Below are 21,136 nucleotides of genomic sequence, written 5' to 3' on the forward strand. Positions count from 1 at the left end.
GCTTCAGTAGAGTTGCTCCTGAAATTAGTCATCTGTAGAGAGCAAGACTGATATCCCAGCAGGTACTTCTTCCTTCCTGGTGACAGGAAAGCTCACAGCAAGCTGCAGGGCACAGTGGTCCCTTGGCCTACCTCAGCCCAGGCTTGGGGTTTGGAGGGCAGCAGGGTGAGCCATCATCCCAGTTTGTCAGGGCCTGAGGGGTTTCCTGGGAGGTAGGGCTTTCACTGGGATGGTCCTGGGAAAACCCTAAGGTTGGGCACCCTGAGCGTGGTCTAGGCCAGCATATGCCCACGGTAGCCTGGGGACACCTTAGCTCCCAGAGGCTATGCTGTCGACACTGACCACGGGACCTTAGAGGACAAGGAGAGGAAGTGGAGTGATGGCCCATCAGAGGCCTGGATGCGAGAGCTGGGGCCGTGACTAAAGGGGTAAGATGCGGGGTAGAGCGGGCTTCCTAATTATGAAGAAAAGGGTCACAGGTGCAGGACTCGCACAGGCACTCCTCTAGCGGGGGCAGCATCGCCTGGCGCCCCAGCTCTCTCTTCAGGGTTCCAGGCCTGGGCTGACTCCCCGCTCCATCACATCCTCCATTCTGTGACTTATCCTGAAGCCACAGCATTTGTACGTATCAAATTAGGATATGAATAGTGTCAAATGTATGGGTGGTTGTGAAGAATAATGACACAAAGCAATTGAAAATGTTTAGCACATAGTACATACTGAATGCTGCTGTTACCTGTTATTGCTCTATTTATTATAGTTGTTATTTTATTGTGCTAGTCTTTTACTGCCGCCTAACAAATTCCCACAAACTTAGTGGTTTAAAACCACCTACATTTACCATCTCACAGTTCCTGTGGACCGTCGGTTCTCCTGGCTGAGCTGGGTGCTCTGTGCGGGGTCTCACCAGGCTGTAATCCAGGGGCACTGGAGCTGTGACCTCGGCTTGTTTTTGTGGTTGTAGGAAAAAGACTCTCAGCTCCTGGAAGCCCCTTCGCTGACGCATGAACCTTTTCTACAACATGGCAGTTAACTTCTTTATGGCCAAAACAAGAGCATTTTTTGGTGATCTTTCATCTCCAACCTCTAGACCCATGTGTACAGGGCTCGCCTAATGAGGTCAGCCCACCTGGGACACATTTCCCTTTGATTAACTTAAAGTCAACTGATTGGGGGCCTTCATTACATCTACAAAATCACTTTCACCTTTACCTTATAATGTAATTTCTGAGATCATAGCCCAGCGTGAGTCCTGCTTATCTGGGGACTAGATGGGCCGTTCTAGGATTCTGACCGCCTCGCTTGTCTTCCAGTGTGAGGGCTGCCAAAGGACGTTGGACGGATGGTGAGATTCCTCTGGGGAGAAGCAGGGTACACTGTGTGCGCGCGTGTGTGTATGTGTGTGAGAGAGAAAGAGAGAGTTTGTACATGTGCACACCTGGTAAGGAATTCTGGAGGAGGGAGGCTGGGGCTTCTTCCAGCCCCTTGAGGGCAGGAAAGCTTCTTAGTCTTTGGCACCCCTGTGGGAAATAGTACAGAGAAAGGACAAATGAAGCTCAGGCGTGCGATAAGGCAACTCCTGTGTCCCTCGCCATTTTAACCAGAATAGAGTCATTTTCACGATAAGCATCTCACTGGGCTGTAAAGAGATAATCAGTGCACCTTGTTTTTTATATTCATCCCCACCCCCACCTTCCGCACTCTGTAAATACCCCACCCATCACTGGGCGGCCAGGCCCTAAACGAAGGCGCTATCTCCCTTCCTCTCTCCCTTCCCTCCCCACAGCCCATCCATCACCAAACGCCTTCCACTCTCCTTCCACATACACCCTGCAGACGGCCACTTCTCCCCACCCCCGTGGTTGTCCAAGCTCACATCTCACTGGACAATTTCCATAGCCACCTTTATTAAGCATCATGTCACATGCCCTTGCTTAAGACTCTCCCGGGAATTCTCACCGTCTTTAGGATGAGCTCCACCTGCCCTGATGCCTCTGCGCACTCCGTGCCTCGGCTGCTGGGCTCAGCCACGCCGGCCTTCGGGCTGCTCCCTCTGAGGCGGTGCTCTTCCCCCAGGCACCCTCTCTTTTACTCAGTGTCTGGCAGCGGTCACCTCCTCCCAGGACCCTCCAAGATGGCCACACTGCATCCACCTAGAGGCTTCGTCCTTCCTCCGCCCCACCCGCCATCTCAACCCTTGCTTTGCTTTCCCCCTCTGTGCTTACCACCACCTGGCTGACATTGAATCACTTATTTGCCTCTTTGCCTGTTTACTCTCTGTCTCCTTCACGAGGATGTAAGCTTCAGAAGAGCAGGGCCTTGTCCTTTACTGTTTATCATTCTATCTCCAGGGCCTAGGACAGGGCTCCGGTCATACCTGATAAGTCAATGGAAGAATGGACTGGGTTGTGTGGTTGCGTCTACTGGCTTAGAAGACCTTGAGGTCAAGGTTGTAGCAGTTGCTTGGCTGAAGGGCTAAGAGTAAATTGAGCAAATTTGAGACAGGGAATCTAACCAATGCTCTCAAATTTCAATAAGCAAAGCTTTAGCTATGGAACCTGTTAAAAAGTGTAAATTCCTTAGTGCCACTCCCAGAACTATGATTGGTCGGTCAGGGACAGAGCCTAGAAGTCACACCCTATTAAGATTCCCAGGCGGTTCCTGATGTAGGTGGTTGTGCATCACCCCTGGAGAAGCTTTCTGTTCCAGAGCTGCACCACCCAATATGGTAGCTGTTAGCCACATGTGGCTACTGAGCCCTCGAAATGTGGCCACTCTGGGCTGTGGCCACTGTAAATGTACATACAGTGCACACCAGATTTTCAAGATTTAATATAAAAATGTAAACTATCTCATTCATCATGTTTTTATATTGATTACACATTGAAATGATCTTATGGATATATGTGTTAAATAAAATTTATTAGAAGTAATTTCTCCTGTTTCTTTGTAGTTTTCTTAAACTGACTATAGAAATTTTTGAATTACATTTGCACCTCACATTATATTTCTGTTGGACAGCACTGATTTAGAAGTTTTGTGGCAGCAAACAAGTCCTCACAGCTGACATAAATGCTAGGCCTCACCCTATGTACTTACCATTAGGTATGAGTTCTTACAGACAATATTGAAAAAATATGTCAATGCAAGTTACCAGAAGAAGCAAGCCAGTCCTGTCTAAATCTGGAAAATAGTTCTTTGAAGCTTGTTACCGTATGATGGTAGGAGTGTTTCATTAAGTATTTCTGACCACAGATGTGGCACATTATTAAAATATCATTTTTACTGTCGCCCTAGAGGCGAGGGTTATCTGAATATGGAGAGAGAAGCAGCTTGCGGAACAGTTGTATAAGTGAAATTACTAGATAGCAGTGCACTTGATTGCATTTTGGCTTGGGGGCTTATTCTTATTAAAATGTTTAGATAGCAGTTTCTGTTCATTTCTGCAGAATTGCTCTCCAAATAAAAAATTTGGCTTGGCACACCAATGGACGGAGAGTCCCAGGAGAAGCTTATCCTCCTTTTTTCTTGTTATCCTTGCCTAAGCCCTTAGATGCTGCACTGATAGGTAGTGTGACTATATGGAGCGTATGCTATTAGAATTTACTACAGCCCTGCAAACTGGCACACTCCTGCATGCCTGAAAGAAGTCAGCACACTTCAAGAAAATCAGAAAGTCTGTCTATAGGAAAGCGACAACTCTGTCTCTTTTTTGATACTATTTGGAAACAATGTTTAAAGGAAATCAGCCTTAGTGGTAGAAGAAGCTCCTGCAAAAATGTCCCTGTTATTATTAATAGACTGAAGGCCACCGTGTAAACATAATGAAATATAAGCCTTTCAGAATTCAAGCTGTAAATCTCTGCTCAGCCAGTCAACAAGAGGGCAAAGAACAAATATTTGGTGCAGAATTACTTCTTTCTGTGAACATCCATTTGGGTCTTCAATGTCAGCGCTGTGGCAACCAGGGAGTGGCCACAGCAACTGTCTGGAAATATCTACTCTCACCTGGAGCCAAGAGGTCATGCCCACTGGGCGCCCAGCCTCTCTCCCTCACCCCAGTTATATGCACACTTATCAATCATTGGCCAGTGACCTATGAAGTGAGTGCTGGCTGATGCAACTGATGCCATGAAGCTGGATGATTCTTGCAATTCCCAAGCTCAGAAAAAGGTTTGGGGGGAGGGGCCCTGGGAAAGTAAGTGTGTGTGTGTGTGTGTGTGTGTGTGTATGTGTGTGTGTAGTTTGTGCCTACTGAGAGGAAAAAACCAGCTAACATTTGTGATTCAGCTGATATATTGTTTCCATCTCCCTTTCAATTACCTAGGTTAATGGGGACCACAGAGAGCTTAGCTACCGCCTGAATGTCATCTCATCTTAACCCTTTGTTTCAAAGCCGTTCCTTTCATCAGCTCTCCCCTCTTCTTTCTTCTCACATGGTGGGGCTGTTATTAAGGAACTAAAGCGGAGAGGCCAGGTGGAGGAAGGAAGTGGGTCTTCAGGAAGCTGACAGGGGCTTGCCTACTTTTCTAGAATGTTTCACTTTCCCTCAGTGAGGGATTCTCAATTGGTGTGTAATCATGAAACAAGTCAAAAGAATCTCCGAGCATGGGACCTGACTTTGATAAAATGGTGAAAAAAATAAAAATGATTTTAAAATTAGCCATTGTTTATTATGCTTATGACTCATTTTGCTGTTTTGTCGGAAGCATTGTAAAGCACAGAATCAGAAAAGCTCCTACTACTGATAACTTGGTATTTGGTTCATTCAGACCTGAGAAAGCAGGAAAGATGGAAATCTATTGAAGAGGGGAAGGAAATAAAGAGGAGAAAAGAAGAAAAAAAATCAATATAAAATGAAAGTGGTAACAAGACACTTTCTATAAGGAGTAGAGAATCATTGCTGAGGACCTTCTGAACTCAGAGCTTTGTGCCACACCCAGTGGATAAACACTGGTACAACAGGTCCTTGTCTCGAGGAGAAAGGAATTGTGTGTGAAACGATGGCTAATAGTGCAAGCTACGGTGGGTGGAAGCAGCAGTGGGGATGTAGGAGCTCAGAGGAGGCAGTGACTGCTGCCCAAATTAGCCAAGGGTGGGAGGGAGGGATTCGCTGGGGCACAGCAGAACAGACTGTGAGGTGGGGGTGCTCCAGGATGCGCTAGAGGACCAACAAAGCCACCCGCTTACCTAGGCACATCTTCCTGGACCCTGGAGATTGGAGTCACCCAATTGTATACGACAGCTATAATTTAAGGCATTTCTACATTGATAAACACAGATATATTGTGTGACAGAAATACAAAATTCATATGCGCTCTTAGTTTGAAACCCGAGACTTGTAACAAACATCTCCTGCCATGTACTTGAATCACCCCCCTCTGAAATTTAGGAAGACTTTGGTGGGGAGGTTTGGGAGATACTGGGCTGTGCACCCAGGGGCCAGGAGGGGATAAGAGTAAGCCATTTGGACTGGCGTGAAGGATTTCCTAAAAGGAAGCGCCCCGGTTAGGTTGTGGAGACTTCAGTCATCAGCCTGGGGGATCTAGATGCTCTCGGTAGAGAGCTGTCTTTTCAGAGAATGATGAGTTGTGCCGAGCAGGGTTTTGAGGGCCTAATCTGGCAGCTTTGTAGAAGATAGTTTGAAGGAAGGAACTAGATAGATGAGGGAGAGGAAACAAGCTGGAGAGAATTGCTAGGTGAAAATGTCAATGGTTTAGATGCAAAATGCTCCTGGACCAAGTTGGTGGCTGAGGGGATGGACAGGATGGATGGAAGATGTAACGTTATGAATAAACAACAAAGACGATGCTTGATTGGTGCAGAAAAGAAGAAGAAGGAAGGAGAATTGGTTTTGAGCCTGAGTGAGGGCAGGACCACTATGCAGTTAAGCCCCTGTCCTGCCCCTGCCACATTCAGACCTAGGGTTGGGCACCATGTGTCTCAAAAGCCCAAAACTGGACAGTTTCAACTTACAGTTTTGTGTAAATTAAAAAAAAAACAACAACCAAAAAACCAAACAAACAAAAAAGGAAAATTAAAGGACATTGAAAAGCCACCTAAAGTAAGAAGAAATGAGACTCCCTAAACTTGATAATAACAATGACAGTGTCTTGATTGCTCTCTCCCTGTGTGCCACATACTAAGTGTTTTCATGCCTTACCTAATCCTTCACGGTACCAAAGGGCAGGGCATTTGCCCGCGGTCACAGAGCTAGGAAGTAGCACACCCAGAACTGAAATTCAAGTCTATCTTATCTGAAAGCTGTTGTGAACTGATTTTGTCAAACAGGTCCAAGCACAGGTCCTGGGTAATTTGGGGTGTATGGAAGCACTGGGACATTTAAGGTGGGGAGAGCTAAGCCCTCAGACCTCATTACCATGTTATTAGGAAAGCAATTCTCAGACCAAATTCGGCCTTCTGTTAAACAAACATTCCTTCAGAAAGCAAGCTTGGGACGGGTCATACAATTGTGAGCTTTTTGCGGTTTCCACCTCTTGTCTATGCTCCTTTGAATAGAAGCAACGGACATTCAGCACCGTCTCTACGGCCACGGCCACGGGCCTCACTGATTTCTCCAGCCTGTTCACACGTGGGTTGGGAGTACTTTTATCATCTTCTACCCAGACCTCCAAACCTGAATACCTTTAATTTTACTCCTGAAAGCCTGTTTCTGATATTCATCATATTGATTAACAAGCTTCTCATTTCATCAATAAAAACTGCATTCTGACACTCACTATTTTCATTCTCAAAGCCTCGAGTGGTGATTGAGATCTGACAGCTGACATCTTCCTGATCTAACCCCAGCAGGAGGCTGACTTTTCTACTAGAAGAACTAAATGCCCTAGAGTTGAGGCTTCGACTAACACAAACCTGTGTTCCTATGCTCAGTGTCAAACTAGTTTAAAGTATGGACATTATAAAGTAAAGCCATACTGTTCACCGTTACTCATAAAGCCTATAATACAGATTTTTTTAAAGTTGATACTGATTAACTATAGAGTACCTATATTATTCTTTCCACTAGGGAATCTTAAACTCATGGCCCAGCATGTAAATAACAGCTAGTGATGACCAGCTCTCATTATGAGCAAGGCCGTGTGCCAAGGGCTTCAGATACATCTGTGCATTTCCTCTTCAAAACCAACTGATGAATCAGGTTTCATTATTACATGTCCATATTACGAAAGAGGGAAGTGAGCTTGGAGAGGTCAAGTAATTCGACCCAGATCACTCAGCTCGGAATGGATAGATATGGGATCCAGGTTTGGGCCTGGGGTGGGGTGGGCAGGCCTGAAAATTCTGAAATTATCCTCAGAATTATGTGTGTGTGTGTGGGCATCTATGTTGTTCACATTTTTTTCTGCAGGCGGGGGTGGGCTGGGTTGTGGTAAGTTTCCGTGATTTTCACTGGATTCCTGAAGGCTTTCAGGACGCCGGTCCAACCCTGCTCCATCAGAATCCAGACGCCTTGCCTGACAGCTGCCTGTCGTAAGTCATCTTCCTAATGGAGGCACAAAGCAGATGCTTCATTTCCTCTTGTGCGGACAGATGTATTGAACTGGGTCTTCTAATCTAAAAACAAAGCAACGTCGTCTTAATTTATGGAAAACATGTCCGGTAAGAAAAATCACATTCATAAGAAATCAATTGATCCTTTGCTTATTTATTTTTCTGAACTTTCCAATTTAGAACTGGGTTCAAAGACAACAGGATGGCTCCACGCTGTGAAAAATAAAAATACAAATCCTTTTCTTATTATTTGTTTGTTAAAGAAAAGTGCCTTTGAGGAATTTTTATGATAATGGCCTTATAAGCCTTTCAGACTTTGTAGGTAATTTCTAACTCTGTGGTCCTACACTGCTTGAAAAAATAATCTACTCCCAAATTTATTTGCACCAAAGCAAAATGCTCATGTTTCTTTCGGCTTTGGTGAGGTGTTGACAGAACACATAATTGAAATATCTTACTGTTGCAAAGGCAAACTGACTTGAAAAAGGTGAAGGAAGATGGGGGAAGAAACACTTTGTTCTTCTATCTTCCCTCTGAGGTACATTGAATTTTAATGGTAGAGTATTTCAGGAATTAGTACACAAAGAAAATTTATAGTTTCTCTTATTTCTTCTCTACTCAGGCCATACATGCTTATCTTAAAAGTTGTCTGAAATTTTTATAGAACAGGGTAGATAAATTTCATAGTAACTTGACACACAGTCTTCCTACACATGCCCTGCAATCCAGCACGTCACGGCCCAGACCATTCTCTAGAAATTAAGCTAAAACAAGCAAATCCTTGACTCTCCTCGAAGACTCCTCCACCCTTTATCAAAAGAGTTCCTGTGAGCACCGAAGTTTTGCTTAGTATAAAATGAAGATTTGGTTATATCATGCAGAAATTCATGAACTTTCTGCTGTAAGCTTGAGTATGCAGAGTTGAGAAGTATTTTGGGCTACTCTGTCAGAACCGAGGGAGAAATTGGTGTGGAAACTAATTTTTCAAAAGCCTCAACATTTCAAATGCAAAAGCTTTTTTATCTGGTTGCTTCTGGGGAAATAACAGCTGGGACCTAATGAATGGGACGCGACACTAAGATATCTCAGCTCCTTGGTGGCCCTAGCTATTCCTAGCTGAGTGCTTAATCATGTGCCTGAGCAGCCAGAGAGGTCTCCTCCTACGTCAGCAGGTGGCCAGTCCTGTGGGCCACTTCCTCAGAGGCCATCATGGTCAAATGTTGACAGGCTCACAACCTCTTGCCGGATCCCCAACTCCTTTGTGACCCCCACCCACACGTATGTGAAGCATAGCAAAAGGGAAGCATTTCAGGCAGGAGTTCAGCAAGACAGCCCTTTAATATGGATAATTTCCTTCTTCAGACCCCCAGCACATTCCCACTCCACACTGTACCTGTTTGCCTTTATTTCACCTCTAAATATTTCATTTGTGTTTACCCCAAATGAACGGAAGCCTTTGTCTTCCATTTTTCATGTATATTTTCAACCACAAGCAGAATCCTATGAACACAGTAGCTGTTTAAGGAGTACCAACCAATGAATTCCTTCTTTTGACATGACAGGAGTTTTTGTGGATGCTGTATTTTCTCTAATCGAAAGCTTCATGGGGACAGAAACCATGTATTCATCATTTTGCATCTTACACAAAATTGGCAAAATGAAGTTACTGATCAGAGTAAATGTTCAGTAGTTACCCTGGAGAGACTGAATAGATGCAGCAGCAATGAGAGAACCAAGCTTTATGATGGCCTCGCCAGAACAATTTACAGTGCTGGAGAATGGGGATAGGGTGGTATTTAGGTTTTCTTGCTGGCCCAGGGGCCTTTACCTAGCACGGTTTGAGCACCCTCGTCTCTGGAAGCACTTTGTTCAGCGGGCTTCCAGCAAGGCTCCAGATGCCACAGCTGGCCTTGACTTCCTCCTTGGGTCCCCATGGCCTCTGAGCAGCCTAAGTGACTCTCCAAACTCGTAAGACAAATCACGGTTTCCCGTCAACTCAGGGTAAAATCCAAATGCCTTACAGCACCATAAGGCCTCTCTTTCTCCTCTGACCTTAACCCTCTCCACTGCTCCCTCCATCCCAGACCCACTCCTTGCTTATCCTCTGGATGCACTGGGCATGTTCCTGCCTCCAGCCCTCTGCACCTGCTGTTCGCACTGCCTGGAGTCCCCGTTCCTGGACACGCACATGAACCTATATAGCAGTGTCTCTCACCTGCCCTTGGCACCCCACGTCCCCCCACCTTGCTTCTGTGCCACTTTGCACCCCTGGACAGACCCAGGTGCCTGGAAGAGTCCAGGCAGAGGTTAGGTGCTCACTCTGCTGAGTGAATGACAAACGCATGGATAGCTGGGCCAGAAGTCAGGGGTTGTACTAGAGGTGCCCCCTGGCTTTCTTCTTCTGTCTTCGGCACTCTCCTAAATTCTTGCCGAATCACAATTGGTTCTCTTTCCTCCTGATGCTGAACATATGATCAGAACTCAACAAATGGTATAAAACAATAGTCAACAAAACCTCACCAGGAATGTCTCCTAGAAACCAGCCTAGACCCAGTCCCTTCAAGTCCCAGGATTTGGGCTTTATCTGGGGCTAGCAGCCTGGCTTAGTCAATAGTGTTTAGGACTTGGGGTTAGGATTGCCGGTGTGCACCCAGATGATCCCTTATCCCCTGTGTGCTCATGGGAAAGTTACTTTTCCATCTATGCCGCATGCTTTTATCTGTAAAATGGGATCATAATGACAGAGTTCCTAGAGTTTTGTGAGCATTAAGAGAATTAATTACACATTAAAGTGCTTAGACATGTAGTAAACCTTGGATAAATGTTCACTAGCATTATTAGTCTGTGTATATGCTGTCTTCATAAGGATTTGGTCCCTGGTGATACGATAAAGCTTTGGAAGTTTCTGCAAGATATTCATTCATTCAGTCCACATGTATTGACAACCTACTATGTGCTACATGCTGCTGCCAGCACTGGGGATATGGGCTGAATAGAACAATCGGGTTCTGGAGTTTACAATCTATTTTGAGGACACAGACAACAATCAAATGAAAGAATTACCAGGGTGATGAGATGGGGAGGGGTGGGAAAGGGGGGTTGCTTTAGGCTTCCTGGTCTGGAAAAACTGCTTTCAAAGGCAATTTTAAGCTCTTATCTGAATGGCAACAAGGATGCAGCCAGGCAAACACCTTTGGCAAGAATTTTCCAAGCACAGCAACCAGTTCATGCAGAGCCCAAAGCAGAGATCAAGCCCAGCATGTCGCAGGAGCAGAAGGGAAGCGAATGCTGGTGGGTGAGGGAGTGTCCTCAGGGAGAGTGGGAGAAAGTGAGGTCTGGTATTGGAGACCACAGTAAAGGGCTGGAGCAATTTTTAAAGGGCTGGAGGTCACTGGAAGGTTAGAATAGAGGATGGTACTTTACAAAGATTCTCGTGCCTGTGGGGTGGAGAACAGACGAGGCACGCGTGAACAGAGGGACACCAAGGGGCACGGTGACAAGGAAAGTACGTGGACAGTCGGGGTGTTTATGCCGGAGGTTCTGTCACCATGTGATGCTTAGATGCAGCCCCCGGACTTGTTATAAACAAGAGGCATCATTACACCTGCGAGGAAGCAATGCCGGGATTTCTGACCAATCCGCCTGACCCGGGACCGTGGTTGGCTTATTCCCGCAGGCCTCTCACATTTTTTTCTCTCCCAGGACATTTTAATAGAAACTTGTAACATGATCAGTGTAGGGGAAGAGGGTGAGGCTAGATCCCCTTTACTTCTAGAACTTTCTCCCATGGCTCCTAGGAATATTGACAAGAGAAAATAATGTTAAATCTAAAGGGAGAGAATAACAGCTTCTAAATAAAGCCTGCCCAAGAATTCTGTGCTGACAATGGACTGTATTTGTTAAACATCAGCTCTTTGACAGGGATAGTAACTACAGGTGAATGATGTTTGTTTTAAGAATCTTGGAAAAAATACACAGAGACCTCTTTTAAAGGTTAGAAACAGAAAGGCTCCTTGAGCTTCCATCCTCTAAATTCCATTGTGAACGAGGCTGATGTTTCACATTAACAAACAGACGCTGGCTTGGAAGTTCTCTCCTCTGGGTCTAGTGGACTGAAGGCCAAAGGTTCTTTTTGTTGTTCTAATTTCCACTACTATTTATTGAGCGGCTGTTTTCTGTACTTAGAGTACTTTCCAAAATGTGGGGGAGAGGCCAAATGGAGTTACTGGAGGTCTTCTACGACCTGGTTTTTATTCAAGAGGCAAAGCACCCTTAAGTGCAGGGCAGCTGTCCCTGCAGCAGGGGTCTTGGATCAGTCCATGTCAGACGTCTCCCCCCTGCTGTCCGTACAAGACAAGGCCCCTTATTGGGCAGCCTGGCTTAGGGTCGCCAGATCAAATACAGGACACCCAGTTCCATTTGAATTTCAGACTTTAAAAAGTGAATGTTTTTTTAATATAAGAATGTCCTAAGCTTTATATGGGCAGATATTAGTTGTTTATTTGAAATCCAGATTGAACTGGTCAACCTGGTTTTTACTTATTTCCTAAAGTGGCACTCTGGCCCTGGCTGGCGTAGGTGTGCAGCTTACCCAGGGGCAGGGCCCACTCACGCTGCCCGTCTGCTGTCTCCTTGGGCCTGTCCGACTCTGGGCACCTGCCACCTATTCCTCTCCAGCCAGCCAGACTCACCAATGTACAGCAAGAGGGTGAGCAGCTCGCTCTCCCCACCTACCCTCTGGTGTCTCAGTTAGACCCCCGTGACCAAACAGGGCATTCTCTCCTTCCCCTGCCCTATGGTAGAAGCCACTAGCCATCCATCCATCCATCCATCCATCCATCCATCCATCCGTCATCCATCCATCCATCCATCCATCCATCCGTCATCCATCCATCCATCCATCCATCCATCCGTCATCCATCCATCCATCCATCCATCCGTCATCCATCCATCCATCCATCCATCCATCCATCCATCCACCCATCCGTCATCCATCCATCCATCCATCCATCCGTCATCCATCCATCCATCATCCATCCATCCATCCATCCATCCGATAAGTACTTATAGAATACCTTTAAGTACCAGACACCATGCAGCAAATCTATATTCTCCCTGGGAATGTGTCATGTGAATGATTCATGTTCTGTCTTGAAGCCAAATTCTTGGAAGTCCTCCAGAACCTAAACAGCAGCTGTTGTGATGAAGAGAGCAGCTCCGATCCCAGAATCTCTGGTCCTGTCCAACTGAGCCTACCCATCTCAGATGCCACCAGTGCCCTGGAGCAAGACACAGGGCAGGGAAGCTGGAAGCTAGACACGACTGTCCCATTGCATCAGTTACGGAAGGCCACTTGTCACAAACAGACCTCAACATGTATAATGACACTAAAAGCTTATGTCTTGTTCAGGTACTGCTTCTGGGCAGGGGCAGAGGGGGCTGGGGCAGCCCTCTCCACACAGTCATTCAGGGGCTTGGACTGGCAGAGGCCCTGCCCCCACCACAGGTCACTGGTCACTTCCATGGTAGTTCAGGGGTCAGCATGGTTCCAGCCAGGCAGGAGAGCAGGGGACCATGGAAGAGTCTTACCAAGCCTAGAAGTGGCCACATCACTGCCTCTCAGCTCCCTCGAAGAACCACAAGGCCCTTCATAGTTGCAAGGGAGGCCAGGCAGGGTGTGCCCAGGAAGATGAGAACGTGAATTTGGCTGCTGTCTCTGAGCCTCAGTTTCCTCATTTGTGAAATACTTCATTGATCGCATCAAGGTCTGCTGGGGAAGTCTCTGCTGGGACCCATGAGTGGCAGGTTTGACCACATTTCCTCACGCTCCTTTCCCAGCATCCCTCCCGCCCAACCAACCAGAAGCCACTTCTGAAGACAAAGATAGAACTGATCCCACTTCCGTTTTTCCACCCTGTCTGCCTCTTGGCTCTTGCCCTTCTTCTCCTGGCTGTCGGGAGCGAAGCTGCTTCACCTCCCAGGATGTGTTCCAGTAGTTCATTTACTGGCTGGTCGCTTTGGAACTCTGAATGCATTTCTCCAAAAAGCAGCTGTAAGTGGGGTGGTTGGATCCCCACTGAAGCCCAGCCCCCATCTTCTGGCCCAAGGCAGCTCCAAGGGGTGGGCTGGGGAGGCGTGGCACCTGGGCAGTTCCCACGGTAGCATCCCAGAAGGCTCCCAGCAGGCAGTGGGGGCGAAGCTGGGGCCCCAGAGGCTCTGTGAGTGGCTGGTTCCCATAGCAACTGGGGGGGGGGTGCCTCCACAACAGCCAGGAACTGACTAACCCTGGTTAGAAGCTGACGGTAAGTTCAGCGCCTGTAAACCTAGAACTGCTTGCAATTGCAACCTGGAGCAGAGCGCTTTTCCAGCTGGGATGAGATGAACACACATCGACAACAGACAGGGACAGTGCTGGGTGACCCAGGCAGGGAGAAGGTGGTCAGGAAAGTTCTGGGAGCCGGAGATGTGTGGTCTAAACAGTAGCCACACACATGCAGAAGGGCGGAGAAAAGCTGCACATTGATTTGACACGGTCCTTGCAGGGGCGTGTGGGTAGGGACAGGGCACAGGAGCTGTTGGCAGGCTTCGGATCAGGAGTGCCCTGAGGACCTCGGGTCATGTCCTGGGGGAAGCGACCCCGAAGCCTCTCACAGAGGAGTAGTTGAGGAGGACAGATCTAATGGTTTCATGAATATTTTCAAACTTTTGAAGTACTTTTAAGTTTCTTGAATTCATATGAAGGGAAGAAAAACTCAGAAATGTTTCTCTAATGTTTGGCAAATCCCACCCACTAACAAGTCCCATCTCTACCCTCCAAATGGTCACAACTGTGTTCTGGCCTGGAGACCAAAGTTTGAACCTTCTGAGAAGTTGGAAAAGTGTTCATTGCAGTCTCCGTCCTGCAGGGGGCGTCTGTGTGCCCGGTGGGCATTCTTTCCTGTTGCTCCCCGCAGCCTTTTATCTGTCCTCCACAAGGGAGGCCCACCTGAAGGGCCAGGTAGCCACAGTCCCTCACGGGGTGGCCAGCACTCTCAGTTCCAGCACCGAAAGCCCCACGTCCCAGGAAACTCCCCAGACATCAGGCTTATAGGATATTGACTGGCGGGTGGGGCTATTAAGAGGTTGGCTTCAGAGCCAGGCCTACCCAATCAAAGCTTGATTTCCCCACTTAACTGTGTGACCTTGGAGAAGTTACTCCAGCGTTTTAAACATTAATTTCCTCATCTGTTATAGGATAAAAAGAACACCTGTCTTAAGGGATCGGAAATAGTGTATGTTAAACACTGCCATGTAAGATAAGCTTAGTAAATTATATTATTTTGTAGGCATATCAACAGCTGCTATATAATATGGTAAAAGCCATACTGAGCTTTTACATTTAGAGTTGACACAAAGGAGGAGCATATAACTGCCTCAGGTCTCCCGGGAAGTCTTATAATTGCCACCAATTGCTGACAAGACTCCCACGTGGAGCTCCCTTGCCTCTCACATGTCCACTGTGGACTGTGATTAAAAATTGTAGAAAAAGAAGATTCAATAGAGTAAGATGATAATGAGTAGCAGGAAATGTGAGTGGTAAGGTAACAGACACAAGGAACATCTAGTCTCTGAATTCCAGTTCAGTTCATGTAGGGGGAAGTGCCTGTAGGTGAGAGAATCTGAGGCCTGCAAGTGTCCTGCAGCAGAGAGCTGGGTTGCCTGCTGGGAGAGTATAGGCATTCTAGTTCTGGAACATTCTAGTACATTCTGGAATGTACTCCCTGTGACTAAAGCCAGGGGACAGGGAGAGATTCACACAATTCTGTTTGTGAGGAAGAGATTGGTTCTGTGGACTTGCTCACTTGTGGGGTGCCCTGAAGAGGACCACAGCAGCCCTGTAGTCACATCTGGAGAGCCCTGCCCCTCTGCAGAGGCCGGGACTCCAGCCTGTGAAGCAAACTTCCTCCGAGGGAGAAGCCAAGTCTGAACTATGTTGCAATTTCTTTCCCAGAAAGTCCTAAGAGCACTAAATGTGGAAAATCAACACCTTCCTCCCTTCCCGCTCCGCAGCTGGGCATCCCCTCTTAAAGGTCAACTTTTGTGCTGAAGCTGTGGAGAAGGCACTTCTCTTTCCTGTTCAGGAATCACAGGTTCTTGACACCCAAGAACGTCATCAAGAATGACATGAAACGAGGTTAGTGATGTGCAGGACCACTGATGAATGACAATGACCCACTGGCATTCAAAATATGAGTTTCTTACAGTAGAAATGCCCTAGAGAGCAGCATCTCACCAGAGCTTCATCTCACCGAAGTGGCCCTGGCAGCAGTGGAGGTGGGTCCCCCTGCTTGGCAGTTTTCTATGCATGTTTTGGGTTCTTAGCGAAGATTGTATCCAAATTAGGGCCCCCAAGTCCAATCTCATAAAAGTGGGCTTGTGTTATTGTGGGGTGGATGAAATGACAAGGTGATCTTGGCGTAGAGGACAGCCATCGATCACACCTTGTTTTACATCCATCCCATCTTCGGTTCTTGCAGCTGCATAGTCATGGAGCTTCCACCGAGTGCAGAGAGCAAATCTCACCTGCGTTTTGCAGATGCAGTTAGAGGGCTAATGAGGGGTTTGGATACAGAGAGGTTGTGGTTTCAGCTGGGGAGGAGCTCCCGGGAAAGTTCTGTCTGTTCACCTCCTGTCACCCAAGCAAGGTGTCCATGTGTAGAAGGAGGCTGACTCTGGTGTACCCCTGCGGAGCCCTGGGGCCAGGCGGTGGGGGTGCCAAGCCCCAAACTGGGCAGAGAGCCCCTCAGAACGGTGCCTGGATGCTCCCACCCCCAAGGAACTGCTAGCAGGGCTTCTGGATCTCATTAGGCCTCAGCTGCCCCAGCCCGGACTTTCTGAGCGGGGCAGGAGTCTGGTTTCCATCGTTTGCATGTTGATTCAGCCTGTAAGCACCATCAGAGGGCATATTCCAGGTTCGGGGTTTAAGAGAACAGCATGCTTTTGTCTGCAATTGAGGAGCCATTCCTCTCTGAGCATGCACTGCCTCTCTGAGGCTCAGCACCACTCCCCCTTCAGTCTGAATCCAGCTGTACGGCTCTGAGTTCAGGGGCAGGCCAGCACGATGCTTGGAAAGCCACAAGGGCCCCGATGTGGACCTGCCGAAGAACTGAGGCCTGTGATGCGGCTGGGTGAACGTGCGCATTACTGTAGTGGCAGCTCCCCAGGGGGCTTGGGCTCGGCACCTTTACTGGAAACACCCGATAAACCACCGGCCTCCAGGTCTGTTGCTGAGCGCAGGGCTTAAATGCCGTTTCCTTCAGGTTGCCAAGATGCCTTTGCTGCTAGAACATGCCAAATGTGGCTTCCTGAACACCCTGCCTGCTCCAACTTTGTTCTTGTGTTCAGGAGTGAGTTCTCAATGCGTCACTTCACTCCCTTCTGTTCGCCAGGATGACACTGAGGCCAGCCGTCATCCGGAATGGGAAAGTGGATGAGCTGTGCCAGGCCCGGCACCCGCTCACCAGAGTGAGACCTTTAAAGCCCTTTGGCTAAGGCTCAGCATGTGCCCCAGGGCCAAGGGACAGAGTTTGTTTCTGAGTGCGGTGCACACACCTTCAACCTTTCTCAAGGTTATAACTACCCCAGGCAGTTAACAACTATACATCTGATAATCAGGGGCTGGCAGATTCCCACTGGCCGGAGAACCAGAAAATCACAACCTCTATTTCAAATAGCTTCGCATAAGAAAAATATAAGTATTTTAGCTGCAGGGAGGTTCTGTGGTTGTAGAGCCCCCAGGAGGCTGGCCCTCTGGCCGCGGGCTCACTGACTCACAGTCAGAGGGCAGCCTCCGAGGTCACACTCAGTGGAACACAGCAGATGGATACAGATGGACGCATGCACAGTGGGCCAGCGCTGGCTGTGGGGGCCAGTGATAAACAAGTCAGACCTGGCTCCTGGTGCTCAGGAATTTGGGGTCAATTAGGGAGCAATGGTGCCAGAGGATTTTAAACAATTGCAACCAGAAGGGCGGTCTCTGGTTGTATCAGCAGTGGAATGCCTAATGCACAGATACAATTGTACTATCCCGAAATTAAACCAATGTTCTTTTGCTGGCAAGGCCTTTTCCTCAACAAAATGGGATTGTCTGTGGCTAAGGTTTAACCACTGGTCAAGGCAACAACTGATGACCTGATTGATCACTGACCCTTTGCCACGTGGTCAGATTCATAGTCCCAAGGGGCTTGGCTGCAGACTTCTCAGGAACAACTGAATCTAACCTAATCTGACCTCACTCTCACCTTACATTTTTAAGCAGCAGGTTTCTGTGATTCTTCGACTCGAAGGTTAAGTCTTCATGCCTTTCCCATTGTTTCTCAGTGCCTGCTGGAAACACATGTTAACTCGATGGGAAAACTGAATTTCTAACTGCAGGCATCAGGACCTCCCAAGAGCCAGCGCAAAGTGGACATGTGGCGTGAGTTGAGACCAAATCAAGGGGCCACGCGGAGGGATAAGTGGGTCTCTCAGGCCAGCAGGAGTCGGAGGCAGCCGGGTAAGACCTGCAGGCCCAGGCAGCACCACCTAGAGGATGACAGAGCCCTCCTGGCCTCATTGCACCGTGAGCTGCTCACCTACCGATTAACTTGGCTCCTCGGCTCAGAACGATTCCATTGGTATTCTTGCCACCTGATCCCCTTCTTTGATGAAACTGCCTTTGCCCATGACCCCAGCCGTATGGCATCCCCTTCCATGTCCAAGGACATCTTTAACAAGTGGACATGCAGGCCAGGTCCTTCCTGAGCTTGACTGGAAGTGCACCTGGTGGGGAGGAGGAATGTGCTCCTTTCACGGGGCGGGGGAACAGCCTGGTGGCCATGTCCTCCACCACCTGGAGGAAAGGGTCCCCCATCTTTGGTGAGAATGAAGCCAAAATTCAGAGAGAAGCACATGGTAAGAGTGGCTGAGGACCTGCCTGGATTTGAATCCCTGCTCCAATAGTTCCTGAGGTCAGGGTGCCGCTGGTATCACTTGGTTCTATGGAGCAATGGGCTCCTCTTCTCGCCACATTTAGGTGTTTCTTGCTATTATACTTGCTAACAGTTTCTCAGCATCCTCCATGTCATGTCATTACTATTATTTCTGGTGACAGTTTGGGGCATGTGTTGGCAGCTAAGCACTCATTCAGTTCTGTAGCTCCCATCATGTGGGGTCGGCTTAGACAGCAATTATACCATGCTAAGGCTTAGGAGACAGACAAGACCATCAGAATCTGGCATTGAAATGACACTTTTTAGCTCTTATAACCCAGTTAATACTCAGTTATACATAGTCAATCCTCAGTTATAAAATAGGAACTTAAAGTGTTATTTCTATTGGCAGTTAGTGAAACATTTGGTATTTATGTAAGGTTAAATGCAACAAGAGATACCTGAGTTGACTTGCTAACCTTTTGACCTTTTGTGAATTCTAGGGTTTGCGATCTTTGTAAGGCTGGCAGCCATTAGCTTCCACCTCCAATGAGGAGAGAGCAGGTTGGGTTTAGATCAGAGATCAGATTTGCTCACTCTTTCCAATCCATCCTGCAAATCTCAGCTCAGGTCAGCAAATAATGATGGTGCATGGATGGTGCTGGAGACATACAGGTGAGTCCCGGTTACAGACAGACTCAGTAGTCTTCCTAAACACACCGATTTCATCCTATTTCTCAAAAGCCCTCCAGTAGACCCCCAAATGCCCTCAGAATAAAGCCTGGATGGGAAGTAGCTTTCAAGGCCATATGTGACCTTCTGCACCTGACCTTCTGTACCCAGCCAGTCAGCCTTACCTTGCCCATGCCCGCCCAGTGGCCTGCCTGTGGGGGGGCAGCCTCCATGCTGAGAAGCTCTCCTCCACTCCCGCCCCCATCAAGCTACATCTCACCCACTTGTAAGCTCCCATGTGTGTCCTTTGCTCTTTAAAGCTTCCCCAGGCCTGGTGGTTTACATCTTTCCAGTGGACTTTTCCCACTGCTGATTTTCAAACTCTCTCAAATGGCCATTTCTGTGGCTGTTCTCCATTGCTTCTCATCATGAAGAAGGTTGTCCCTGTGGGGACCACACAGTCTTTGAGGCCTGCTGCCCAGTCACCCCTGCTCCCCGGAGGAGACCCTTCCTGGACTCCTTTCAGATCCTGGGCACCACTAACTGAGTCTTGTCACCCGCGCTGGTCTTCCTTGTTGAGATGTCTGTCTCTTCTTCCTGCCAGGAGTCAGAAAGGCCATTCAATTCCTGGCTCCCCAAGTGTCACCAGAGGGCCTGGTGTCTTAATACAGGTTTGTTTTATGAACATTAAGTGAGAGCTGCTTATCCCCCAGATTAAGAGCTCCCAAGCAAATAATAAAATAATAATTCTATGCTAATAACAGCTAACAAAATGGCTGTGTGCTTGGCACTGTTGTAAACCTTTGCCACGTATCTCTCATCTAACAGCATAACCCGTTGGGTAGGGCTAAGATTCTCTCCGTTATGAAGATAAGTGTTTTACTTCCTTATTACGACCATGGCAAGTCACCCCGAACCTTAAGTCCAGTATCAGGAGTCAGCAGGTTGCCTCCCTTCTGGATGCTGAAGGGGAGAGTCCTTTCCCTTGCCTTTTTTCAGCTTCTGGAAGCCGCCTGCCTTCCTTGGTTTGTGGCCACATCACTCCAAGCGTTTGCCTTTCTTGTGTCCCAAGACTGATTCCGGCCTTCCTGCCTCCCTCTTGGAAGGATGCTGGTTATGATGTCAGTTCCACCTGGGTAACCCAGGATCATCTTAATGCAATCCCGTCTACGAAGTCTCTTTTACTGTGTGAAGTCACATGTTCACAGGTTCCGGGGATGAGGCTGTGGGCATGGGCATGTCGTGGGGTGGGTTGGGAGGGCATTATTTTGCCTACCACCATGAGGAAATCAAGAAATACAGAAGTGGTTCTGGGAAAATATGCTGAGAGGTATACAGCACTTTCTGAGTAGATCTTAATAATTTTCCCCATAGCATCCAGCACTTGGGAGGTACTCAGTAAATAAACACTATTGAGTTCTTGAAGTGATTCTTCAAACATGAAATAAACTGCCCCAGTATCTTTTAAAATACTTTTTGGAAATTTAAAAATACAGTTTTCCAGTGTTGTTTATTATCTTGAATTTTAGAGTTCCCTTATTCTCATTTTCCTATGATCTTGCAAACATTCCATGATATTTAGTTACTGGCTATTCCTTAGAGATCTCTATGAGGCAGTATAACCTTATTTACTCTCCAGGGAAACAGTCATATTGACTATCTTTGAATGAGAAAGTACTGCATTAACTTTGCAATGAAAGCGATGATCAGATGCTTCCTGTCATAGCATATGGATTGAAAATACAAAGTTTCTATTCCCAGGCCACTGTCCATTTAGTCTGCCATTTAGCATCTATAGCCTGCCTTCCATGTGCCAAGCTCTGCACAGCACGCCAGGCAGCGTAGATGGACACAAGAAGACTCATCCTCTGAAGAGCTCAAAGTTTATAGGACTAGACAAATGTATAATTGTACAATTACAATGCCTCACAGAAGCAGTATAAACCAGGGGCAGCAAGCAGGCTGTACCAATCGTCTGGGGGCATCTAGGGATCCGAGGC

General features: G+C 47.5%; 1 long non-coding RNA gene across 1 annotated transcript; it reads left to right on the forward strand.

Annotated features, from left to right (window-relative positions):
- Nucleotides 1-13,773: 13,773 nt before the first annotated feature.
- On the forward strand, nt 13,774-18,744 carry LOC140843201 (uncharacterized). The gene is made up of 3 exons (XR_012120864.1): nt 13,774-13,817; nt 15,565-15,688; nt 17,875-18,744. It is a non-coding gene; the product is annotated as an uncharacterized lncRNA (long non-coding RNA).
- Nucleotides 18,745-21,136: the final 2,392 nt, after the last annotated feature.

Source organism: Manis javanica, chromosome 1, assembly GCF_040802235.1.
Source record: "Manis javanica isolate MJ-LG chromosome 1, MJ_LKY, whole genome shotgun sequence".
Lineage (NCBI taxonomy): Eukaryota > Metazoa > Chordata > Mammalia > Pholidota > Manidae > Manis > Manis javanica.